The sequence below is a fragment of the Pristiophorus japonicus genome, chromosome 4 (assembly GCF_044704955.1).
Source record: "Pristiophorus japonicus isolate sPriJap1 chromosome 4, sPriJap1.hap1, whole genome shotgun sequence".
Lineage (NCBI taxonomy): Eukaryota > Metazoa > Chordata > Chondrichthyes > Pristiophoridae > Pristiophorus > Pristiophorus japonicus.
The window spans coordinates 212,345,586-212,369,297 of NC_091980.1; the positions used below are offsets into that span (position 1 = coordinate 212,345,586).

General features: G+C 46.2%; 1 protein-coding gene across 1 annotated transcript in view; it reads left to right on the forward strand.

Moving 5' to 3' along the window:
* Window positions 1-23,712, forward strand: part of LOC139263260 (neuronal PAS domain-containing protein 3) — a 1,415,846-nt gene that overhangs the window by 674,983 nt on the left and 717,151 nt on the right. The window lies entirely within an intron of this gene.

The window sequence follows — 23,712 nt, forward strand, 5'->3', positions numbered from 1 at the left end:
ACATTCAATGAGCTAGCCTCAACTGCTTCCTTGGCAGAGAATTCCACAGATTCACAACCCTGTGGGAGAAGAAATTCCTTCTTAACTCGATTTTAAATTGGCTCCCCCGTATTTTGAGGCTGTGCCCCCTAGTTCTAGTCTCCCCGACCAGTGGAAACCTCTCTGCCTCTATCTTGTCAATCCCTTTCATTATTTTAAATGTTTCTATAAGATCACCCCTCATCCTTCTGAACTCCAACAAGTAAAGACCCAGTCTACTCAATCTATCATCATAAGGTAACCCCCTCATCTCCGGAATCAGCCTAGTGAATCATCTCTGTACCCCCTCCAAAGCTAGTATATCCTTCCTTAAATAAGGTGACAAAAACTGCACACGGTACTCCAGGTGCGGCCTCACCAATACCCTATACAGTTGCAGAAGGACCTCCCTGAATGGAGTGAGTTAAGGTGTCTGATTGATATCTTGTCTTCGAGGAATAATATGAGCGGGGAGTTGAAATCAGGGAGGGAGGTGACAAAGTAAATGGAGCTAATCAAGGATATAGCTGAATCAATGAAGAGGAGGGAGCAGGGGCAAAGAGTAGTCTGGCATTGGAGTGATAGTTGCATGTGAGCATGTAAGGTTAGAAGAGATCTTTAAGATAGCGTGGGGTGAGGCCATGGAAAGATCAAAAGCGAGGTGAGAATTTTCAAATCAACTGACTGCAGTACAGATAGCTAGTGGAGTTTGGAGAGGAATATGGATATTGGGACTTGCCATGGATTTGTGGCATGTTGAGTGAGTTGTAACTTATGATGGTGGACGTCTGCATAGAAGAGCATTAGAGAAATCAAGCATCAAGATAATGAAGGCATGGATTCGAGTTTCATTGGTGGTAAGTAGAGATATGGACAGAGGTGGAAGAAACTTGTTTTGTTAATGGAATGGATATGGGAGAAGCTTATGATTGAGTAATGTGCCTATGTTGAAACCGAGGCCAGAGCGCATATTTGCTGTCAGGATTCGAACAGGATGACTCTTAATTTTCTCTCATTAAACTGGAGGAAATGTTGGCTCATTCAGGTCTTAACGCCAGATAGGCAGCTGGAGCAACAATCTTTGAATTGATGGAGGAGGCAGGAAGGTAGAGCAAGATATCATGGGTGTGCATGGGGAAGCTGATTGGATGCTTGCAATGATAATACTAAAAGCTAGCATGTAAATAATGAGAGGTAAGCTGTCTTGGGTTATACTGAAGGTGACTGCGTGGAAAGGGCAAGAGAATTTGTTGGAGTTAATGTAACACCTACATTATGACAGGTATGAGTTTAACTAGGAGAGAGCAATGCCAAGGAGGTGAACTGCAGAGGAGGGAAGTTATAGGAGGATGGAGTGTCAATGGTCCACTATATTAAAAGTAAATGTTCTATTTTATTTAACTTTTTTTGTTTCTGAGAAGTTGGCTTCTAATTATAATACAGTAAGGTTAATTCTCAACCATAAATTATACTTGGTTCATTTTATGTTAATAAGACAAAAAAGACAAATATTTATTTATGCTATATTGGTCACTTGAAGTTTGTGTGCAGGTTGGTTCTCTGTAATTTTTACAGGGGCTTATTTTATGTCTTCCCATCAACTAAAGTTTGGGGAAAGTTAGATCAATGCAGCTCAAAGTGTTAGCTAGATATATTTATTTTAAAAATGAAATACACTAAAATTAATTATGTGACACAAGCAAATAATTTTTCAGCAAAAATATCGAAGTGAATAATCTGATTATAAAATGGATTTCTTCACCTGAACATGGGTTTGCAGGGAACAGCAAAAATTTGCAATACATATTTCATATGTCAATATATTGCATGTCATCTGAACATCAGACACCAATCAAATTGTTGCATTCAAAGTGTAATAAATACAAACATGAATCCGAAAGGAAATGCAGCATTCAGTATGTGATCTGGGAAGAAGTAAATATTTGTGACAGTTATAGTTGGTATACAAAACAGATGATTTGTGAGTGTTACAAATTTTAGGCATGTCTTAGAGTGCAGGTCACTCCTCTAAGTGATCGTTAGGGGTGAAGCTGGTCTTCACCAGAGAATCATAGAATCATAACAGCACAGGAGGTAGCCATTCGGCCTGCTGAGTCCTTACTGGCTCTCTGCAAGAGCACTTCAGCTAGTCCGACTCCCCCACCCTTTCCCCGTAGCCTTCAAAAAATATTTTCGTCAAGTACTTATCCAATTCCCTTTTGAAAGCCACGATTGAGTCTGTCTCCACTACCCTTTCAGGCAGTACATTCCAGATCATAACCACTCGATGCATAAAAAAGCTTTTCCTCATGTCGCCTTTGGTTCTTTTGCCAATCACCTTGAATCTGTGTCCTCTGGTTCTCGACCCTTCCACCAATGGGAACAGTTTTTCTCTATCTACTCGGTCTAGACCCTTCATGATTTTGAATACCTCTATCAAATCTCCTTTCAACCTTCTCTGTTATAAGGAGACCATCTCCAGCTTCTCCAGTCTATCCATGTAACTGAAGTCCCTCATCCTTGGAATCATTCTCGTAAATCTTTTCTGCACTCTCTTCAAGGCCTTCACATTCTTCCTAAAATGCAGTGCCCAAAATTAGACACAATACTCCAGTTGAGTCCGAACCAGTTTTGTAAAAGTTCATCATAACTTCCTTGCTTTTGTACTCTATGCCTCTACTCATGAAGCCCAGTATCCCGTATGTTTTTTTTAACCGCTTTCTCAACCTGCCCTGCCACCTTCAACGATTTGTGCAAATATACCCCCAATTTTCTCTGCTCATGCACCCTTTGAACCTTTTCGTTTATATTGCCGCTCCTCATTGTTGCTACCAAAATTTATCACTTCACAAATTTCTGCGTTAAATTTAATCTGCCACGTGCTCGCACATTCTACCAGCCTGTCTATGTCTTCTTGAAGTCTATCACTATCCTCCTCACTGACTGTACTTCCAAGTTTTGTGTCATCTGCAAATTTTGAAATTGTGCCCTGTACTCCCAAGTCCAAGTCATTAATATATGCCAAGAAAAGCAGTATCCTAGTACCGACTCCCAGGGAGCACCTTCCCTCAGTCCAAAAAATAATGGTTCACCACTACTCTCTGTTTCCTGTCACTTAGCCAATTTCGTATCCATGCTGCCACTGTCCCTTTTATGCCATGGGCTTCAACCTTACTGGCAAGCCTATTATGTGGCACTTTGTCGAATGCCTTTTGGAAATCCATGTACACTACATTAACCGCATTATCCTCATCAACCCTATCTGTTACCTCATCAAAAAACTCTGTCAAGTTAGATAAATACGATTCGCCTTTAACAAATCCATGTTGGCTTTCCTTAATTAATCCACACTTGTCCAAGTGACTGTCAACTTTGTCCCTGATTATTGTTTCCAAAAGCTTTCCCACTATTATTATCCCAGTCTACATTAGGATAATTGAAGTCCCCCATTATTACTACTCTATAGTTTTTGCACCCCTCTGTAATTTCCCTGAACATTTGCTCCTCTATATCTTCCCCACCTAGCAGTGTAATGACACCTCTATTATTTCTTAACTCTAACCAAATCGATTATGTCCTTGACTTCTCCAGGACATCCTCTCTCTCCAGCACTGTAATATTCTCCTTAACCAATACTGCCACCCACCTCTGTTCTTTCCTTCCCTATCTTTCCTGAACAACTTATATCTAGGAATATTTAAAATCCAATCCTGCCCTTTTTTGAGCCAGGTCTCAGTTATCACCACAACATCATATTCCCATGTGGCTATTTGAGCCTGTAGCTCACCAACCTTATTTATCACGCTTCATGCTTTTACACACATGCACTGTAAAACTGTCTTAGATCTTCTTGTATTCTCTCTTAATCTGACCCCACCTAATATCTTACTCCAGTGCTATCTGTCTCTCCCCATCCTTTGTGCACTTTTGTTTCTCCTTTCTAATGCTGCATGCTAGTGCCCATCCCCTGCCAGTTTAGTTTAAACCCTCCCCTCCCAACAGCATGAGAACCATCTCCCCCCGCCCCCCCCCCACTCCCCTGCCCGGCGAGGACATTGGTTCCAGTTCTGTTGAGGTGCAACCCATCTAGCCTGTACCAGTCCCACCTGCCCCAGAACCGGTCCCATTGTCCCAAGAATCTCAGGAATCTGAAGCCCTCCCTCCTGCACCATCTCCAGCCATGCATTCATCTGCTCTATCCTATTTCTATATTCACTAGTTTGTGGCATAGGGAATAATCCAGAGATTACTACCTTTGAGGTCCTTCTTTTTAATCACTTTCCTAGCTCCCTAAAATCTATCTGCAGGACCTCATCCCTTTTTCTACCTATGTTGTTGGACCATGACCTCTGGCTGTTCATCCTCCCCCTCAGAATGTTCTGCAGCCACTCAGTGACTTCTTTGATCCTGGCACCAGGGAGGCAACATACCATCCTGGAATCACGTCTGCAGCCGCAAAAACGCCTGTCTGTTCCCCTAACTATCGAATTCCCTACCACTATTGCCTTCCCAATCTTCCTCCTGCCCCCACGTACAGCTGAGCCACTGGTTGGAGAGTGCGATGCAGTCAAGGGACTCCTGCATTACCTGCCCGGTCCTCCTTGTCTGTCTGACAGTCACCCCTTCCCTCGCTGCCTGCACACACACGCTACGGGGCAACCACCTTATGAAACGTGCTACCCACGTAGCTCTCAGCCTCATGGATGCACCGCAGTGATGCCAGCTGCTGCTCAAGCTCTGAAACCTGGAGCTCAAGCTTCTCCAGCCGATGACACTCCCTGCACACGTGATTGTCCAGAACACGGGAAGCATCCTAGATTTCCCATATGGCGCAGAATGTGCATTCCATGTGACTGAGGTGCCCTGCCATGCCTCTATTTATTCGATTTTTAACTAACTTATAGAAATAAACTTAAGACGAGGGCCTAGAAATTGGCTTTCTTATTGCCTCTGGGAGACAATAACGGGGAGCTAACAGGGTTCCAACCGGGTGCGACGATAACATCGATTTCCGCCATATTCGGCGGGAGGTTTGTGCTGGCGGTGCGGGGTTGCGCCACAATCTCTTCCACCTGGAGATCGTGACGTCATTGCCCCGGTAGGGCCCTGGACCTGAACTTCGGTACCACTCCCAGCAACATCACCGAACACATAGGCAGCTGCAGGAGGCGTCCATCAGGAGGCCGGGCGCTTCAAGGGCGATACTTAAAGGCGAGGTGGCCGAGGTAAGTAAGAAAAACTGGTCCTTCTCTCTTTCAGGTTTCTCGCTGGACTTCTTTGCCCGCGATCAATCAGCCCGGCACTATGCTTGAGTGCATCGGGCTGATCGGGCGGGATCAGAGAGTGGTAAGCTTTTTTTTTTGCAGAGCCTGCAGCGATGGCCCTCCCCTTCAAGGGAGGGAAGGAGCCTTTTACTGCGACAGCGCTGCATGGCCCAGTGTGCAGCGCTGCTCTGCTTAGCGCCCCGCCTGCTGCTGATTGCGCTCCAGGAAGAAAGTGGAAAGCTGATTTAGCACTCCACTTCTTTCCTGAATTTTTTTTCTACTTTTAAAAGTTAGCGCCCAAGCGGGTTGCTCCGGGATTTCTCCCCCTAAGAGTCTTAAAAGTCGGGCCTACTTTATCTTTGGCCGCTCCTTGCTCTCTTAATTAAAGTCTTTGTTTACTCTATTACTATTATGTATGAATAAAGAGTCTGACCAGATACTGTGAGCTCAAAGTAAAGTGTGACCTTAGTCTTTTATTACAGGTCTCCAGAGTGCCTCTCCAGCCTGTGAAGCCTCCTTAAGTACAGGTGCTCCCAAGGGATTGTGGGATGCCTTGTGACTCTAGGGGATGACTCCTCTGGTGGTTACACAAGGTAGTTACAGGTTTACATATATAACAACATTCCCCCCTCCCCCGCCCCGCAAAGTCAATAGTGTAACTATTTACAAGGCGAGTCGATCTGGGGCCTTTCTTTCCCTGATTGATCGTCTCGATGCAAATGCTGGTTTTGGTGAGTCGTTTGTTGGGCCCTTGCTGGGCTGCCGTGTAGCCGGCCTTGCTGGGCTGCCTGGTGTGGTGAGTCCTGCTGGGCTGCTGCGGCTGGTCAACCGCTGTGTCGGTTGCCACTGGTGTGTGTGTTGCGGGCTCAAAAAAGGTAGGGTCTAATGTGGGTTACTCTGGATAGTCCGTGAATCTGAGTTTGGTTTGGTCCAAGTGTTTCCTGTAGATGAGTCCATTTGAAAGTTTGACCCGAAACACCCTACTCCCCTCTTTGGCCACAACAGTGCCGGGAAGCCACTTGGGACCTTATCTATAGTTCAATACAAATACAGGATCATTAATTTCAATTTCGCGTGACACATTTGCGCTATCATGATATGTACTTTGTTGAAGCTGCCTGCTCTCTATCTGTTCGTGTAGATCAGGGTGGACCAACGAGAGCCTTGTCTTAAGTGCACTTTTCATGGGCAGTTCAGCGGGTGGAATCCCAGTGAGCGAGTGGGGTCTCGTGCGGCAACTCAGCAGGTCTCGGGATAGGCGAGTCTGCAGTGAGCCTTCAGTTACCCTCTTCAAGCTCTGCTTGATTGTTTGCACTGCCTGACCGTTGGATGATGGTTTGAACGGGGCAGATGTTTGATCTCATTGCGGGTCATGAACTCTTTGAATTCGGCACTGGTGAAACACGGCCCGTTGTCGCTCACAAGGTCATCAGACAGAAAGCCCATCAACATTCCAGCTAAGTTGCGCGGCTGCACAGTGGTCTGGAGAACCCACGCAGACTGCTTAGCGGCTTTTAAATGGAAAGAACTGTGCAAGCACGAAAATTTGAATGCCCTGCACAGTCACTTAAAGGGACAGCGCACAAAAAAAATTAGGGGGAACATTGTTCCCCATGCTTGGCTCAAATGGATAGGTCATCCCAACGATAGTAAGTGTAGATGTTTATAGGAATCCTGAGACAATAAAATGAATTAACTGTTGTATCCAATTGTTTTATGAACACATTTTAAATAGAGTAACCATATTTTCTAAACCAAATCTGGGGACACACAGGGAGGGAGCTGTCATGTTTGTAACTACAATGTAACATCACTGTATTACTGTATACACTCAACTCAGATGCACACCTTGACCACAGAGGGTGAACTTGTGGGAGACACTCCTTACCTGATCACACAGGTATATAAAGGGAGGTCCCACGCAGGGTCATCATTTCTGGAGTCCTGTAATAAAGAGTTAAGGTCACAGAGTGGCCTTGTCCCTGGAATGTGCCTCATGTGGCTTTATGCTGTAGAGTAAGGACTTTACAGGAGCCAAGCAAAGTAGCCAGGATGGAAAATGTAGGCTGCACAATGTAGCGAGGCTAAAAATTTTAGTAGCCTATATTTTAACATTTGCACATATACACTATAAATGCAAAACAAATGTGCATATAAGTACCATGGATGTGACAGCACACTATTGAAGCGCATCAAGATACCATTTGTAAATAATTCAATAACACTGTTCAGGAATCTCAGTTTTTCGTACCCACTGTCTATACGGCCTATTCAGAAAATCTTTCTTCATATCACTACCTATGTCATTTATTTTTCACAGATTTATTAATGATTGCTGTGCTATCTTTGCATTTAAAGAAAACTGGCATGACGACTTTGTTGCTTCTGCTAGTGAAGTACATGTAGAGATTAACCTTCATCAACCATCACTAGTCTCTGAAGGTTTCCCATGTTCCTATCTTCAGTTTGCACACTGATGACTACAAAGTACAAGCTTTCTGTACACTAATCCTCCACTGCCTCTCTCAACATTTCCACTGCCTTTGTGTTGTCAGATTGCTTTTCTGACATCCAATCCTGGATGAGCCAAACATTCCTCCAGTTAAACATTGGGAACACCTAAGCCATTGTTTTCAGACACCACAATCTCCAGTCCTTGGCCACTGATTCCTTCTGTGTTCCCTGCCCACTATCCAAATGGTTTGCCACTGCAGCGTTCCTGAACTGAACTTCCAACTCCATAATTCTCTCCATCACAAAGATTGCCCACTTCCACCTCAGTAACATTGCCCACCTCTGCTCCTGCTCCAGCCCACCTTCTCTCCGTTAGCTGAGGGCTTTCCGCTTTCAGAATTTTCTCCAATGTATGCATTATGGAAATTCCAATGTTCTCACCAACAAGATGTGAAAGAAGCTCACAGACTTGTTTGCCACAAAAATGAAGACCATCTGTTCATCTGTTCATCTGCCTCTGCTCCTCAACCCACACCTCCTCCCTCCCACCAATCCCCTTGTCCACCAAACCAAACCTCTCCCCTGTTCCTTCGCCCTGAACCCATGTCTTTCTCTAGTTTTCTCCCTTACTTCCTGCCCTATCTATGTGAATGAGACCCACTTCCTGGCTCGCTTGACCCCATTCCCACCAAACTGTTGGCCACTAATGTACTACTTGTATTTCTTTCAGTATCACTGCACAAAAGCTAAAAACAAAGTCAAAAGGGCCTAATCTCAGGAAAAAAAATCAAAGCTGCATTTCCTTACATTTTATCCGTTCGGGATTTCTAGATTAGGAACTGATAAAATTATTTGCAAAATTTGGAATAAAAGCAGAAAATGCTGGCAATCTCAGCGGGTCAGGAAGCATCTGTGGAGAGAAAAACAAGAGTTATCGTTTCAGGTCTATTGTGTTCCTAACACAGATGAGACTGCACACAGTGAGGTTAAAGTAACAGTGACCTCAGTCTTTATTAAGACACTCCAGAGTGAGGAACAGGCCTAAGGGGCCGGCTTATTTACACTGCTCCCAAGGGATACTGGGATCCCTTGGGACTTCAGGGGATGCACTCCTTAGTGGTGGAACATGGCAGTTCATGCTTTACAGATACACAACATCACTTTTCCCCCAAAGTCAAAGTGAAAACTATTTACAAGGTGAGGCAGTCAGGAGCCTTTCTTTCCCTGGTGGACCGCCTCAGTACAAATGTCTGTTCTGGTGTGTTGGCTGTGCCCTCGCTGGGCTGGCGTGTTGTTGGCCCTGCAGGGCTGCTGGGTGAGCCTGGCCTTGCTGGGCTGTTGGGCGTGATGGGTTTGATTTCCTGGTCCGGCGTGGTGTCGTTGATCCTTTGGGGGTGTGTGGTGGGCTCGAAAAAGGTGGTGTCTGCTGTGGGTTGTTCAGGGCAGTCTGTGAACCACAGCCTCGTTTGGTCCAGGTACTGGCCTGCAAATTTTTCCATTGTCTAGTTTGACTACAAACACCTTACTCCTTTTTTTAGCGATCATCGTGCCCACGATCCACTTGGGACCATGTCCATAGTTTAGCACATACACAGGGTCATTCAGATCAATTTCCCGTGACTCAGTGGCGCGACCATCGTTTACATTTTGTTGCTGCCGCCTGCTCTCTATGTGATCATGCAGGTTGGGGTGAACCAGCGAGAGTCTGATTTTAAGTGTCCTTTTCATGAATAGCTCAGCCGGGGGCACCCCTGTGAGTGAGTGGGGTCTCGTGCGGTAGCTGAGCAGTACTCGGGACAGGCGGGTTTGGAGTGAGTCTTCTGTGACTTGTTTAAGGCTCTGTTTGATTGTTTGTACTGTCTGCTCTGCCTGCCCATTGGAGGCTGGTTTCAACGGGGCCGAGGTGACATGTTTGATCCCATGGCGGGTCATGAATTCTTTAAATTCGGCACTGGTGAAACATGGCCCTTTGTCACTGACCAGTGTGTCAGGCAGGCCGTGGGTGGCAAACATGGCCCTCAGGCTTTCAATGGTGGTGGTGGCGGTGCTTCCCTACATCATTTCACATTCAATCCATTTTGAAAAAGCATCCACCACCACCAGGAACATTTTACCGAGAAACGGGCCCGCATAGTCGACATGGATCCTTGACCATGGTCTGGAGGGCCAGGACCACAAACTTAGTGGTGCCTCTCTGGGCGTGTTGCTCAACTGAGCACACACGCTGCATTGCCGTACTCAGGACTCCAAGTCAGAGTCGATACCGGGGCACCACACGTGGAATCTGGCTATCACTTTCATCATTACTATACCCGGGTGTGTGCTGTGGAGATCCGAGATGAACGTCTCCCTGCCCTTTTTGAGTAGCACTACGCTGTTATCCCACAACAGGCAGTCTGCCTGAATGGACAGCTTGTCCTTTCGCTGCTGGAACGGCTTGATTGGCTCTTGCATTTCAACGGGGATGCTGGCCCAGCTCCCATGCAGTACACAGTTTTTTTACTTGGGACAGCAGAGGATCTTGGCTGGTCCAAGTCCTAATCTGGAAGGCCGTGACAGGTGATTTATCATTTTCAAACGCTTCCATGACCATCAACAAGTCTGCGGGCTGCGCCACCATCAACAAGTTTGCAGGCAGCGCCATTTCCACCCCCTTGGTGGGCAATGGTAGCCGACTGAGAGCATCCACACAGTTCTCGGTGTCTGGCCTGTGGCGGATGGTGTAGTTATACGCTGATAGCGCGAGTGCCCACCTTTGTATGCGGGCTGAAGCATTAGCATTTATCCCTTTGTTTTCAGCGAACAGAGATATGAGGGGCTTGTGATCAGTTTGCAGCTCAAATTTGAGGCCAAACAGGTACTGATGCATTTTCTTTAACCCGAACACACAAGCTAATGCCTCTTTCTCAATCATGCTGTAGGCCCATTTGGCCTTCGACAAGCTCCTGGAAGCATAGGCGACAGGTTGCAACTTCCCCGCAATGTTAGCTTGTTGTAATACACACCCGACTCCGTATGACGATGCATCACATGCTAGCACAAGTCTTTTACATGGGTTACAATACAATACAAGCAGCTTGTTGGAGCATAAAATGTTTCTGGCTTACTCAAAAGCAATTACTTGTTTTTCCCCCCATACCCAGTTCTCACCTTTACGCAATAACACATGTAGGGGCTCTAAGAGGGTGCTTAACCCCTGTAGGAAGTTACCAACATAGTTGAGGAGTCCCAGGAACGATCGCAGCTCCGTGATGTTCTGTGGCCTGGGCGCGTTCTTGATAGCCTCTGTCTTGGCGTCTGTGGGCTGAATGCCATCCGCCGCGATCTTTCTCCCCAAAAACTCCACTTCTGTTGCCATGAAGACGCATTTCGACCTCTTCAGCCGCAGCCTTACGCGATCCAGTCGCTGGAGGACCTCCTCCAGATTTTGTAGGTGCTCGACGGTGACCCGACCCGTGACCAATATGTCATCCTGAAAAACCACCGTATGTGGTACCAACTTGAGTAGGCTCTCCATGTTTCTCTGGAAGATCGCTGCAGCTGACCGAATTCCAAACAGGCATCTATTGTAGATGAACAGTCCCTTGTGCGTGTGGATGCAGGTGAGGCCCTTCGAAGACTCCTCCAGCTCCTGCGTCATGTAGGCTGAAGTCAGGTCGAGCTTGGTGAACGTCTTGCCTCCTGCCGCGTCGCAAATAGGTCGTCTGCCTTAGGTAGCGGGTATTGGCCCTGTAGCGAGAAACGATTAATCGTTACTTTATAATCGCCGCAAATCCTGACTGTTCCAGTACTCAAAAGTAATGGCACGATCGGGCTGGGGAAATGATGCCCTCACGTTGCAGCCTATCCAGCTCAATTTCCACTCTCTTCCTCATCATGTGAGGTACCGCTCGCGCCTTGTGGTGAATGGGTCGTACCTCTGAGACCAAGTGGATCCGCACCTTCGCCCCGGAAAAGTTTCCAATGCCAGGCTCAAAAAGGGAAGGAAATTTGTTAAGAACCTGGGTACATGAGGTCTCATCAACATGTGATCACACTCGGATGTCATCCCGGTTCCAGCGAATTTTGCCCAGCCAGCTCCCTCCAAGCATTGTGGGGTCATTGCCCGGGACAATCCAGAGTGGCAGTTCGTGCACCGTGCCCTCATAGCTGAACTTGACCATGGCGCTGCCCACGATAGTGATCAGCTCTTTGGTGTACGTTCTCAGTTTCGTGTGGATGGGGCTCAGGGCTGGTCTGAGTGCCTTGTTGCACCACAGTTTCTTAAACATCTTTTTACTCATGATGGATTGGCTAGCGCCAGTCTCCAGTTCATAGAAACACAGAAACATAGAAAATAGGTGCAGGAGCAGGCCATTCGGCTCTTCGAGCCTGCACCGCCATTCAATGAGTTCATGGCTGAACATGCAACCTCAGTACCCCATTCCTGCTTTCTCGCCATACCCCTTGATTCCCCCTAGTAGTAAGGACTACATCTAACTCCTTTTTGAATATATTTAGTGAATTGGCCTCAACAACTTTCTCTGGTAGAGAATTCCACAGCTTCACCACTCTCTGGGTGAAGAAGTTTCTCCTCATCTCGGTCCTAAATGGCTTACCCCTTATCCTTAGACTGTAACCCCTGGTTCTGGACTTCCCCAACATTGGGAACATTCTTCCTGCATCTAACCTGTCTAAACCCGTCAGAATTTTAAACGTTTCTATAAGATCCCCTCTCATTCTTCTGAACTCCAGTGAATACAAGCCCAGTTGATCCAGTCTTTCTTGATATGTCAGTCCTGCCATCCCGGGAATCAGTCTGGTGAACCTTCGCTGCACTCCCTCAAGAGCAAGAATGTCCTTCCTCAAGTTAGGAGACCAAAACTGTACACAATACTCCAGGTGTGGCCTCACCAAGGCCCTGTACAACTGTAGCAACACCTCCCTGCCCCTGTACTCAAATCCCCTCGCTATGAAGGCCAACATGCCATTTGCTTTTTTAACCGCCTGCTGTACCTGCATTCCAACCTTCAATGACTGATGTACCATGACACCCAGGTCTCGTTGCACCTCCCCTTTTCCTAATCTGTCACCATTCAGCTAATAGTCTGTCTCTCTGTTTTTACCACCAAAGTGGATAACCTCACATTTATCCACATTATACTTCATCTGCCATGCATTTGCCCACTCACCTAACCTATCCAAGCCACTCTGCAGCCTCATAGCATCCTCCTCGCAGCTCACACTGCCACCCAACTTAGTGTCATCCGCAAATTTGGAGATACTACATTTAATCCCCTCGTCCAAATCATTAATGTACAATGTAAACAGCTGGGGCCCCAGCACAGAACCTTGTGGTACCCCACTAGTTACTGCCTGCCATTCTGAAAAGTGCCCATTTACTCCTACTCTTTGCTTCCTGTCTGACAACCAGTCCTCAATCCATGTCAGCACATTAATCTCTTGTGTGGGACCTTGTCGAAAGCATTCTGAAAGTCCAAATATACCACATCAACTGGTTCTCCCTTGTCCCCTCTACTGGAAACATCCTCAAAAAATTCCAGAAGATTTGTCAAGCATGATTTCCCTTTCACAAATCCATGCTGACTTGGACCTATCATGCCACCTCTTTCCAAATGCGCTGCTATGACATCCTTACTGATTGATTCCATCATTTTACCCACTACTGATGTCAGGCTGACCGGTCTATAATTCCCTGTTTTCTCTCTCCCTCCTTTTTTAAAAAGTGGGGTTACATTGGCTACCCTCCACTCGATGGGAACTGATCCAGAGTCAATGGAATGTTGGAAAATGACTGTCAATGCATCCGCTATTTCCAAGGCCACCTCCTTAAGTACTCTGGGATGCAGTCAATCAGGCCCTGGGGATTTATCGGCCTTCAATCCCATCAATTTCCCGTTTAATAAGGATTTCCCTCAGTTCCTCCTTCTTACGAGACCCTCTGACCCCTTTTATATCCGGAAGGTTGTTTGTGTCCTCCTTAGTGAATACCGAACCAAAGCACTTGTTCAATTGATCTGCCATTTCTTTTTTCCCTGTTATGACGTCCCCTGATTCTGACTGCAGGGGACCTACGTTTGTCTTTACTAACCTTTTTCTCTTTACATAGCTATAGAAACTTTTGCAGTCTGCCTTAATGTTCCCTGCAAGCTTCCTCTCGTACTTCTATTTTCCCTGCCCTAATCAAACCCTTTGTCTGCCTCTGCTGAGTTCTAAATTTCTCCCAGTCCCCAGGTTCACTGCTATTTCTGGCCAATTTGTATGCCACTTCCTTGGCTTTAATACTATCCCTGATTTCCCTTGATAGCCACGGTTGAGCCACCTTCCCTTTTTTATTTTTATGCCAGACAGGGATGTACAATTGTTGTAGTTCATCCATGCGGTCTCTAAATGCCTGCCATTGCCCATCCACTGTCAACCCCTTAAGTATCATTCGCCAATCTATCCTAGCCAATTCAAGCCTCATATCTTCAAAGTTACCCTTCTTTAAATTCTGGACCATGGTCTCTGAATTAACTGTTTCATTCTCCATCCTAATGTAGAATTCCACCATATTATGGTCACTCTTCCCCAAGGGGCCTCGCACAACGAGATTGCTAATTAATCCTCTCTCATTACACAACACCCAGTCTAAGATGGCCTCCCCCCTAGTTGGTTCCTCGACATATTGGTCTAGAAAACCATCCCTTATGCACTACAGGAAATCCTCCTCCACCGTATTGCTTCCAGTTTGGTTAGCCCATTCTATATTCATGGCTACAGGTAAGCCATTCAATTTTACATTTAGCATTATACGTGGACATTTCGTTGAAAATGTGTGCACCCCGTGTACTTCAGCATCTGCCTCCTCTCTCTGAGGCTCGAAATTGCTTTGATCCACTATGGACCGATCTTCCTCTGCCACGTGGTGGTTAGCAGGTTTTGCCGAGCTTGCAGCTCATCTGCAAGCTCGTTGGAGGTGCCCCCTTGTTCCACACCTCTTGCAAACATACCCTTTGAAGTGGCATGAATCGGCTGAATGGAAGCCTCCACGCCAACAAGGTGTGAATTGCCTTGCATTCATCCTTTGTTGCGGACTCTGAGTCACCTGGGTCACCTGAGGCCTGCTGGCAGTTGCAGACTCGTGGTTTCTGCCCTGTACATTTCTGCTCGCAAACTCAGTTCCAGTTAACTTATGAACATTGCTGAGAGATTTGTTTGGTGTTATCACTGGTGGACATAAACGCCTGTGCTATCGCAATGGCCTTACTGAGGGTTGGTGTCTCTACAGTGAAAAGTTTTCGTAGGATGGTCTCGTGGCCAATGCCCAGTACAATAAAGTCTCTGAGCATCTGCTCCAGGTAGCCATCAAACTCACATTGTCCTGCAAGTCGCCTTAGCTCGGCGACATAGCTCGCCACTTCCTGACCTTCAGATCGCTGGCATGTGTAGAACCGATACCTCGCCATCAGCCCACTCTCCCTCGGGTCAAGGTGCTCCTGAACCAGTGTACACAGCTCTGCATACGACTTATCTGTGGGTTTCACCGGAGCCAGAAGATTCTTCATGAGGCTGTAGGTCGGTGCCCCGCAGACCGTGAGGAGGACCGCTCTCCTTTTTGCAGCGCTTCCTTCTCTATCCAGCTTGTTGGCTACAAAGTACTGGTCTCGCCGTTCGACATAGGCTTCCCAGTCCTCACCCTCCGAGAACTTCTCCCGGATGCCCACAGTTTGCTGCATCTTTGCATTGGATTCGTATACTCGTCGCCAGTTGTTGTGTTCCTAACACAGATGAGACTGCACACAGGGAGGTTAAAGTAACAGTGACCTCAGTCTTTATTAAGAAACTCCAGGGTGAGGAACAGGCCTTCGGGGCCGGCTTATATACAGTGCTCCCAAGGGATGCTGGGATCCCTTGGGACTTCAGGGGATGTACTCCCTGGTGGCGGAACGTGGGAGTGCATGCTTTACAGATACACAACAAGGTCGATGTCCCTTCGTCAGATGACTTGAAACGTTAACTTTGTTCTTCTCTCCACAGATGCTGCCTGACCCGCTGAAATTTCCAGTATTTTCTGTTTTTATTTCAGATTGCAGCATCCATAGTATTTTGTTTCAGTGCAAAATTTGGAAGTCTGGTTTGAAAAGGCTTGACAGCATATTCTCACCAAAGGTTCTTCAAAAGTATGCTATTGTTGAAAATGTAATTCAACTATTTTCTGCACCATTTAGACCAGTCCCCAGTAAACTCCCGATCAAGAGTTCATCTTCCCCTTTATAAAAAAATTATTTCCATTGATGTTGCATTTAACGGTTTCAGTACATTTGTGCCACAGTCTTTATGTGGTCTTTCCAGGACTCTTCCAGATCTGAATCTGTGTTTTAAGAGCCACTCGCCAGGGAGCGAATGCCCAATGCAATCTGCAGGCTCATGCACTGTCACTGCTAGCTGCAAAACAGTTTATCCTCATCCTCCTCCCTCTCCAACACCATGGTGGAGAACAAACCTCTACACAACAAACATCTGGGTGAAAGATCTGTAGACCTATGCAGCCAACGAAGGTGGGAGTACCAGGCAGTCTGGCACCCATTTGTGGATCCCACACAAGACCCAGAGAAATGTCTGTGCAAGTAAGAGAGGGGCCATGGACAAACAAATGTGTCTTGATGTGCCACAACGCACAATGCTCCAACCCTACAACGGCCTTCAGCAATTGCAAAACCCAGGAGCTCTCACCAAATGCTCCAACTCAGCACATTGCCCGAGAACACCTCACCGATCCTTCAGATGCGAGCTTCAGCCTCCTGCTGAGGTTAGCGCTGAAACGAGTGTGTTTCACCACAGATTCTCTGCTCCACTGATGTAAATTAGCAGGCAACAGCAAAATACCAGTGCTGTTACTGGCAGGTTTCCTAGAATTTCTAGACTTTAAAATTTAATATAACATTGGCAAATTTTGTTGCTTTTTTATTCCATGTAAATTAATTTGGAAGTTACAATAATTACTTTTATAAAAAAAAATGTGTAAACTAACTTTCTGCCCGCAATGTGATCTTGAAACTGCCACAATATTTATTCACCTATTGCAGTTGAATTGATCATAGTTTCACTCGAATGATAATCCTACAGCATGATAGACTGAAATGGTGAAATTGGGCCTCATGTTTGTTTTTATACATGTATGTTTAGTCAGTCTTTGCTATCATTCAGAATGGAAGCATCAAGGGAAATCATCCTTATCCCTAACCAATTCAGTATGCACTCACTGATTCAGTCTTTTTCAGTTGTTACAGTTAACCCATAGTCTTTTGTTCCTACAAGAACATAAATAATCAATTTAGTCATTTCTGCCCAATGGGCAAGATTAGGAGAAAAAACAGGTCAGTATTAAATGTCAGTCACTTCATTTTCAAAGGTGAGACATACACATCAAATTCTGAAAGGTATTACTCGGAAGCAGGAAGTAGTCTTGCAAAGAAGGCAAGAGGCTGAGGAATAAGAATTTCCAAATAAGATTTTCTTGTTAAGATATCTAACATGGTATTAAATCAATATAGAGAGCAAAAAAGACTGATTTTATGGGTTTTGCCTGTTGCCATTTAGCAATGTAGTAGGATGATATGACATCTCTAAAGGGGAAAGATCTGCATATTTTGGAGTTAATTTACAAAACCGACAAATATGATGAGATGTAACCCAGTTGTTGAGAAGTTGAGAACATCTGCTACAGGGAGAACAACACTTCTCAGTGTACTTTCTGTTAATCTTTGAAGTCATCAGAATAATAAATAATTTTCTGAAAGTTTGTGTTGGTTTTCCGGTATTTCTGGAGTTTGATATTGAAAAATACAATGAAACATGAACCAGGGAATTGTTGATTTGTTAGTTCATAGAATTTTGAGCCTGGAGCCTGGATAATTGGATTACATAGGATGTACAGCCCAACCAGTCCATGCTGACGTTTATTCTCCACTCGAGCCTCCTCCCCTCTTTCCTCCTCATCGAAATCTATCAGCACAACCCTCTATTTCCTTCTCCCTTATATGTTTGTCCAGCCGCCCCTTAAATGCATCTATAGTATTCGCTTCAACCACTCCCTGTGGTAGCGAGTTCCACATCCTCACCATTCTTTGGTTAAAGAAGATTTTTCTGAATTCCCTATTGGATTTCTTGGTGACCTGCTTATATTGATGGCCTCTAGTTATGCTTTTCCCCACAAATGGAAACATTCTCTCTGTATCCACTCAATCAAAACCTTTCATAATTTTGAAGATCTCTATTCAGTCACCCTTCAGCCTTTTTTCAAGAGAAAAGAGACCCAGCCTGTTCATCCTTTGCTGATATGTATACCCTTGCATTTCTGGTGTCATCCTTGTAAATCTTCTTTGTACCCTCTCCAGTGCCTCTATATCCTTTTTATAATATGGCGACCAGAACTGTACGCAGTACTCTTAAGTGATCTAACCAAGGTTCACTACAGGTTTAGCATAACGTTCCTACTTTTCAATTCTAAACCACTAGAAATAAACCCTGATGCTTGGTTTGCCTTTTTTTATGGGCTTGCTAAACTGTGTCGCAACTTTTAGTGATTTGTGTATTTGTACTCCAAGATCCTTTTGTTCCTGTACCCCACTTAGACTCGCACCCTCCAAGTAATAAGTGACTTCCTTATTCTTCCTACCAAAATGTAATACCTCACATTTGTTACGTTTCGAATAACTCCACAAGACTATATCTTAAGCTCAAACTGTTGTGACCTTGGTCTCTTTATTGTAACTCTAGAGTTAGGAGGCTGCATGGTAGTCTGCCTTTTATACCTACTTACCCAGGTTGTGCAGGTGACCCTTGAGTCTCCCACAGGTGCGCCCCTTGGTGGCAAGTCTTACACATTGGTGATGTTTACATACATAACATCATTCCCCCCGCACCCCTCCCCCCCCACAAAGTCTTATTATCAAGTTATTTACAAGTTGAGGCAATCCGGGGTTCTGTGTTCCTGGATTGATCACCTGAGTTGAAGTCCTGGCATAGGTGAGTCGGTCAGATCATTGCTGCACTGTGGTGTGGCTGGTCTGATCGCACTGTCGGGCATGGTGGGTTCATCCTCGTGGTTGACCGCGAGGTCGATTGCTGGTTGGGTGTGTGTGGGTGGATCAATGATGGTAATGTCCTCTTCAAACTGTTCTTGGTTGTCAGTGAACTGCAGTTTGGTCTGATCCAAGTGCTTTCTGCATGTTTGTCCATTCACAACTTTGACAACAAACACTCTATTCCCCTCCTTGGATAACACAGCACCAGCAACCCATTTGGGACCATGACCATAATTAAGAACAAACACAGGGTCATTAACCTCAATGTCACGTGATACAGCCGCACGATCGTGGTGCATGTTATGCCGGTGATGCATGGTTTCTACATGATCATTGAGATCCGGGTTGACTAAGGCGCACCTGGTTTTGAGTGGTCTCATCATTAGCAATTCTGCAGGGGGAACCCCGGTAAGCGAGTGGGGTCGTGTGCGGTAGCTGAGCAGAATCCGAGATAACCGGGTCTGCAGGGAACCGTCTGTCATGCATTTCAAGCTCTGCTTGATGGTTTGGACTGCCCGTTCCACTTGACCATTAGATGCGGGCTTAAATGGCGCAGACCTGACATGCTTGATGCCATTGCCGGTCATGAACTCGTTGAATTCTGAGCTGGTGAAGCATGGTCCATTGTCGCTAACAAGGACGTCGGGCAAACCATGGGTGGTGAACATGTCCCGGAGGCTTTCAATGGCGGCAGTGGACATACATGACGACATTATTATACATTCATCCATTTAGAGTTAGCGTCCACTGCTACTAGGGGCATTTTTTCTAGAAAGGGGCCAAAGAAATCTACTTGAACCCTTGACCACAGTTTGGAGGGCCATGACCACAGATTCAGTGGGGCCTCCCTTGGTGCGTTGCTCAACTGTGAGCAAGTGTTACATTGGTGTACACATGATTCTAATTCCGAGTCAATGCCGGGCCACCAAACGTGCGACCTGGTGATAGTCTTCTTCATGACTATGCCTGGGTGGGTACTGTGTAGGTCACGTATAAACGTTTCCCTGCCTTTTTTGGGGCAAAATTACACGATTCCCCCATAGGAGGCAGTCCGAATAGATGGACATTTCCTCCATGCATCAGTGGAACGGCTTAATTTCGTCTTGCATTTCCCCTGGGACTGCCGACCAGCTCCCATTGAGGATGTAGCTTTTTACTAGTGATAGCACCGGGTCCTGGCTAGTCCAGGTCCTGATCTGGCGAGTCATGACGGGTGACCCCTCGCTCTTAAAAGCGTCCATTACAAGGAGCAAGTCTGCGGGTTGTGCCATTTCCACCCCGGTGGTGGGCAATGATAGCCGACTGAGGGCATCCGCACAGTTCTCTGTGCCTGGTCTGTGGCGGATTGCATAATCATACGCAGATAACGTTAGTGCCCATATTTGGATGCGAAACGAAGCATTGGTGTTAATACCTTTGCTTTCTGAGAACAACGAAATGAGCGGCTTGTGGTTGGTTTCGAGCTCGAACCAGAGCCCAAATAGGTATTGGTGCATTTTCTTAACCCCGTAGACGCATGGTAATGTTTCATGCTCAACCATACTGTAGGCTCTTTCTGCCTTAGATAAGCTTCTGGACACATATGCAACCGGTTGCAGTTTGCCTGACCCATTGGCTTGATGTAACACACAACTGACCCTGTACGAAGATGCATCACAAGCTAGTACTAAACGTTTACATGGGTCATACAATACAAGTAACTTGTTCGAACATAGCAGGTTTCTGGCCTTGTTAAAGGCTGTCTCTTGAGATTTACCCTAAATCCAGTCGTCACCCTTGCAAAGTAGTAAATGCAAGGGTTCCAGCAAAGTGCTCAATCCCGGTAGAAAGTTACCAAAATAGTTGAGGAGTCCCAGGAACGAACGCAGCTCCGTCACATTCTATGGTCTGGGTGCATTCTTGATGGCCTCCGTCTTGGAGTCCGTGGGTCTGATGCCATCCACCGCAATCTTTCTCCCCAGAAATTCGACCTCTGGCACCAGGAAAACACATTTGGAGCATTTCAGCCTGAGTTCCACTCTGTCCAGTCACTTGAGAACCTCTTCCAGGTTGTGCAAGTGTTGGTCAGTGATCAAGATGCCGTCTTGAAACACTACGGTGCATGGAACCGATTTCAGCAGACTCTCCATGTTCCTCTGGAAGATTGCCGCTGCCGAGCGAATCCCAAAGGGACATCTGTGGTATATGAACAGTCCTCTGTGCCTGTTGATGCACGTCAATTTTTTCGAAGGTTCAGCCAGCTTCTGTGTCATGTAAGCAGAGGTTAGATCCAGCTTGGTGAATTACTTCCCCCCCCTGCTAGTGTTGCAAACAAGTCATCTGCTTTGGGTAGTGGCTACTGGTCCTGTAACGAGACTCGGTTGATCGTTAGCTTGTAGTTCCCCACAGATTCTGACCGTCCCATCGCTCTTCAACACCAGCACAATTGGACTGGCCCACTCGTTGAAAGTGACTGGCGATATGATCCATTCTCGTTGAAGTCTGTCCAGCGCGATCTCGACTTTCTCTCACATCAGGTATGGAACCGCTCGGGCCTTGTGATGAACGGGTCGTGCATCAGGGACTAGCTGGATCTGCACTTTGGCACCTGTGAAGTTGCCGATGCCTGGTTCGAATAACGACGGGAATTTGTTGAGCACTTGGGCGCACGCGGCGTCATCCTCCGAAGACAGTGCTTTGATGTCGCCCCAGTTCCATCGGATCTTTCCTAGTCAGCTTCTGCCAAACAGCATTGGGCCATCGCCTGGTACAATTCTTAGTGGTAAATCATGCACAGCTCCATCGTACGATACCTTCACTGCTGCACTGCCAATGACTGGTATGAGCTCTTTGATGTAAGTGCGCAGCTTAGTGTGGATCGGGCTTAGTTTTGGCCTTTGTGCCTTGTTGCCCCACAGTTTCTCAAAAGCCTTCTGGCTCATAATTGAATGACTCGCCCCGTGTCCAATTCCATGGAAACTGGAATGCCGTTTAATTTGACTTTCAACATTATCGGAGGGCTTTTGGTGGTGAAGGTGTGTACCCCATACACTTCTTCTTCAGCCTCGGTTTGAGTTGCCTCTCTTACTCGTTCAACGTAATCCGCGCCGGATCGGTCATCTTCTGCCGACTCTGCCACGTGGTGAGTCGCAGCACGTCTGTACATTTGCTGGAGGTGCCCCATTGTTCCACAGCCCTTGTACATGTAGTGCTTGAATCGACATTGATGGGCTCGATGATTACCCCCGCAGTGCCAACATGGATTCGCATTCACGCCCCACGGCGAACTCTGAGTCATCCTAGGTCTGGCCTCTGTGAGCGTGTAGACACTGCCATGTACAGTTCTGCCTGCTGAAGGCATTATTTTATGCACAGTACTTGCCGGTGAGTTCCGATGCTGCAGTGATATCTGTTTAGTATTGTCGTTCGTGGACATAAAAGCCTGGGCTATCATGATGGCCTTGCTCAGATCTAGGGATTCGGCAGACAGCAATTTGCGAAGAATGACCTCGTGGCCGATTCCAAGCTCGAAAAAGTCCCGCAAAACTTCCCCCAAAAATCCAGCAAATACGCACGGTCCCGCAAGGTGTCTTAGGTCAGCGACACAGCTCGCCACGTCCTGGTCCTCGGAGTGGTGGTGCATATAAAAGCGATACCTAACCATCAAAATGCTCTCCTTTGGCTTGAGGTGTTCCCGAACCAGCGTGCACAGCTCTTCATATGTCTCCTCCGTTGGTTTCGTTGGTGCTAGCAGATTTTTGATGAGGCCATATATCGTGGACCCGCAAACGGTGAGGAGAATTGCCCCGCGCTTGACTGCGGTTTCTTCCTTTTCCAGCTCATTGGCCACGACGTACTGGTCAAGACGCTCAACGAAGGTTTCCCAATCATCACCCTCAACAAATCTCTTAAGAATACCAACGGCAGCCATAACTGCGTGAAAGTTCGTGATCTGTTACTCGTCACCAATTGTTATGTTTAGAATAACTCCACAGGACTGTATGTCTTAAGCTCAAACTGTTGTGACCTTGGTCTTTTTAATGTAACTCCAGAGTGAGGAGGCAGCATGGTAGTCAGCCTTTTATATCTGCTTGCCCAGGGTGTGCAGGTGGCCCTTGGGTCTTCCACAGGTGCGCCCCCTGGTGGCAAGTCTTGCACATTGGTAATGTTTGCATACATAACAACATTTATCTGTGTTGAACTTCATTTGCCGATTATATACCCATTCTGCAAGTCTGTTCATGCCCTCCTGTAATTTGTTGCAGTCCTCCTCAATATTGACTATCCCCCCCCCCCCCCAATTTGGTGTCATCCGCAAATTTAGAAATTGTGTTTTTGATTCCAAAGTCTAAATCGTTCATGTAAATTGTGAACAACAGTGGTCCCAGCACTGATCCTTATGGAACACCACTACCCACCTGCTGCCACTGTGAATAGATACCCTTAACTCCTACTCTCTGCTTTCTGTCTTGAAGCCAGTTAGCAATCCATTCTGCTACTTGTCTCCTGACTCCAGATTCTCTGACCTTGTTCATTAGTCTATTATGGGGTACCTTACCTTTGAAAATCTAGATAAATTACATCTACTACATTACTATTGTCTACTCTCCCTGTTAACTCTTCAAAAAATTTAATGAGGTTCATCAAGCAAGACTTTCCGTTTTGAAATCCATGCTGACTATTATTATAATATTTTTAGTTTCTAGATGTTCTTCTATTTTCTCCTTTAGTAGGGATTCCATTATTTTCCTACCAATGATGTTAAGCTGACTGGTCTATAATTCCCTGGACATGTTCTATCCCCCTTCTTAAATATAGGTCCTAAAGGGTCTGCAAGGTCGTCATACTTCTGTCCTTCTGCGACTGGCGATACAGCATACTATGAGCAGTAATTTGAGAATTTTTCTTCTATATTTTGGTCTGTATTT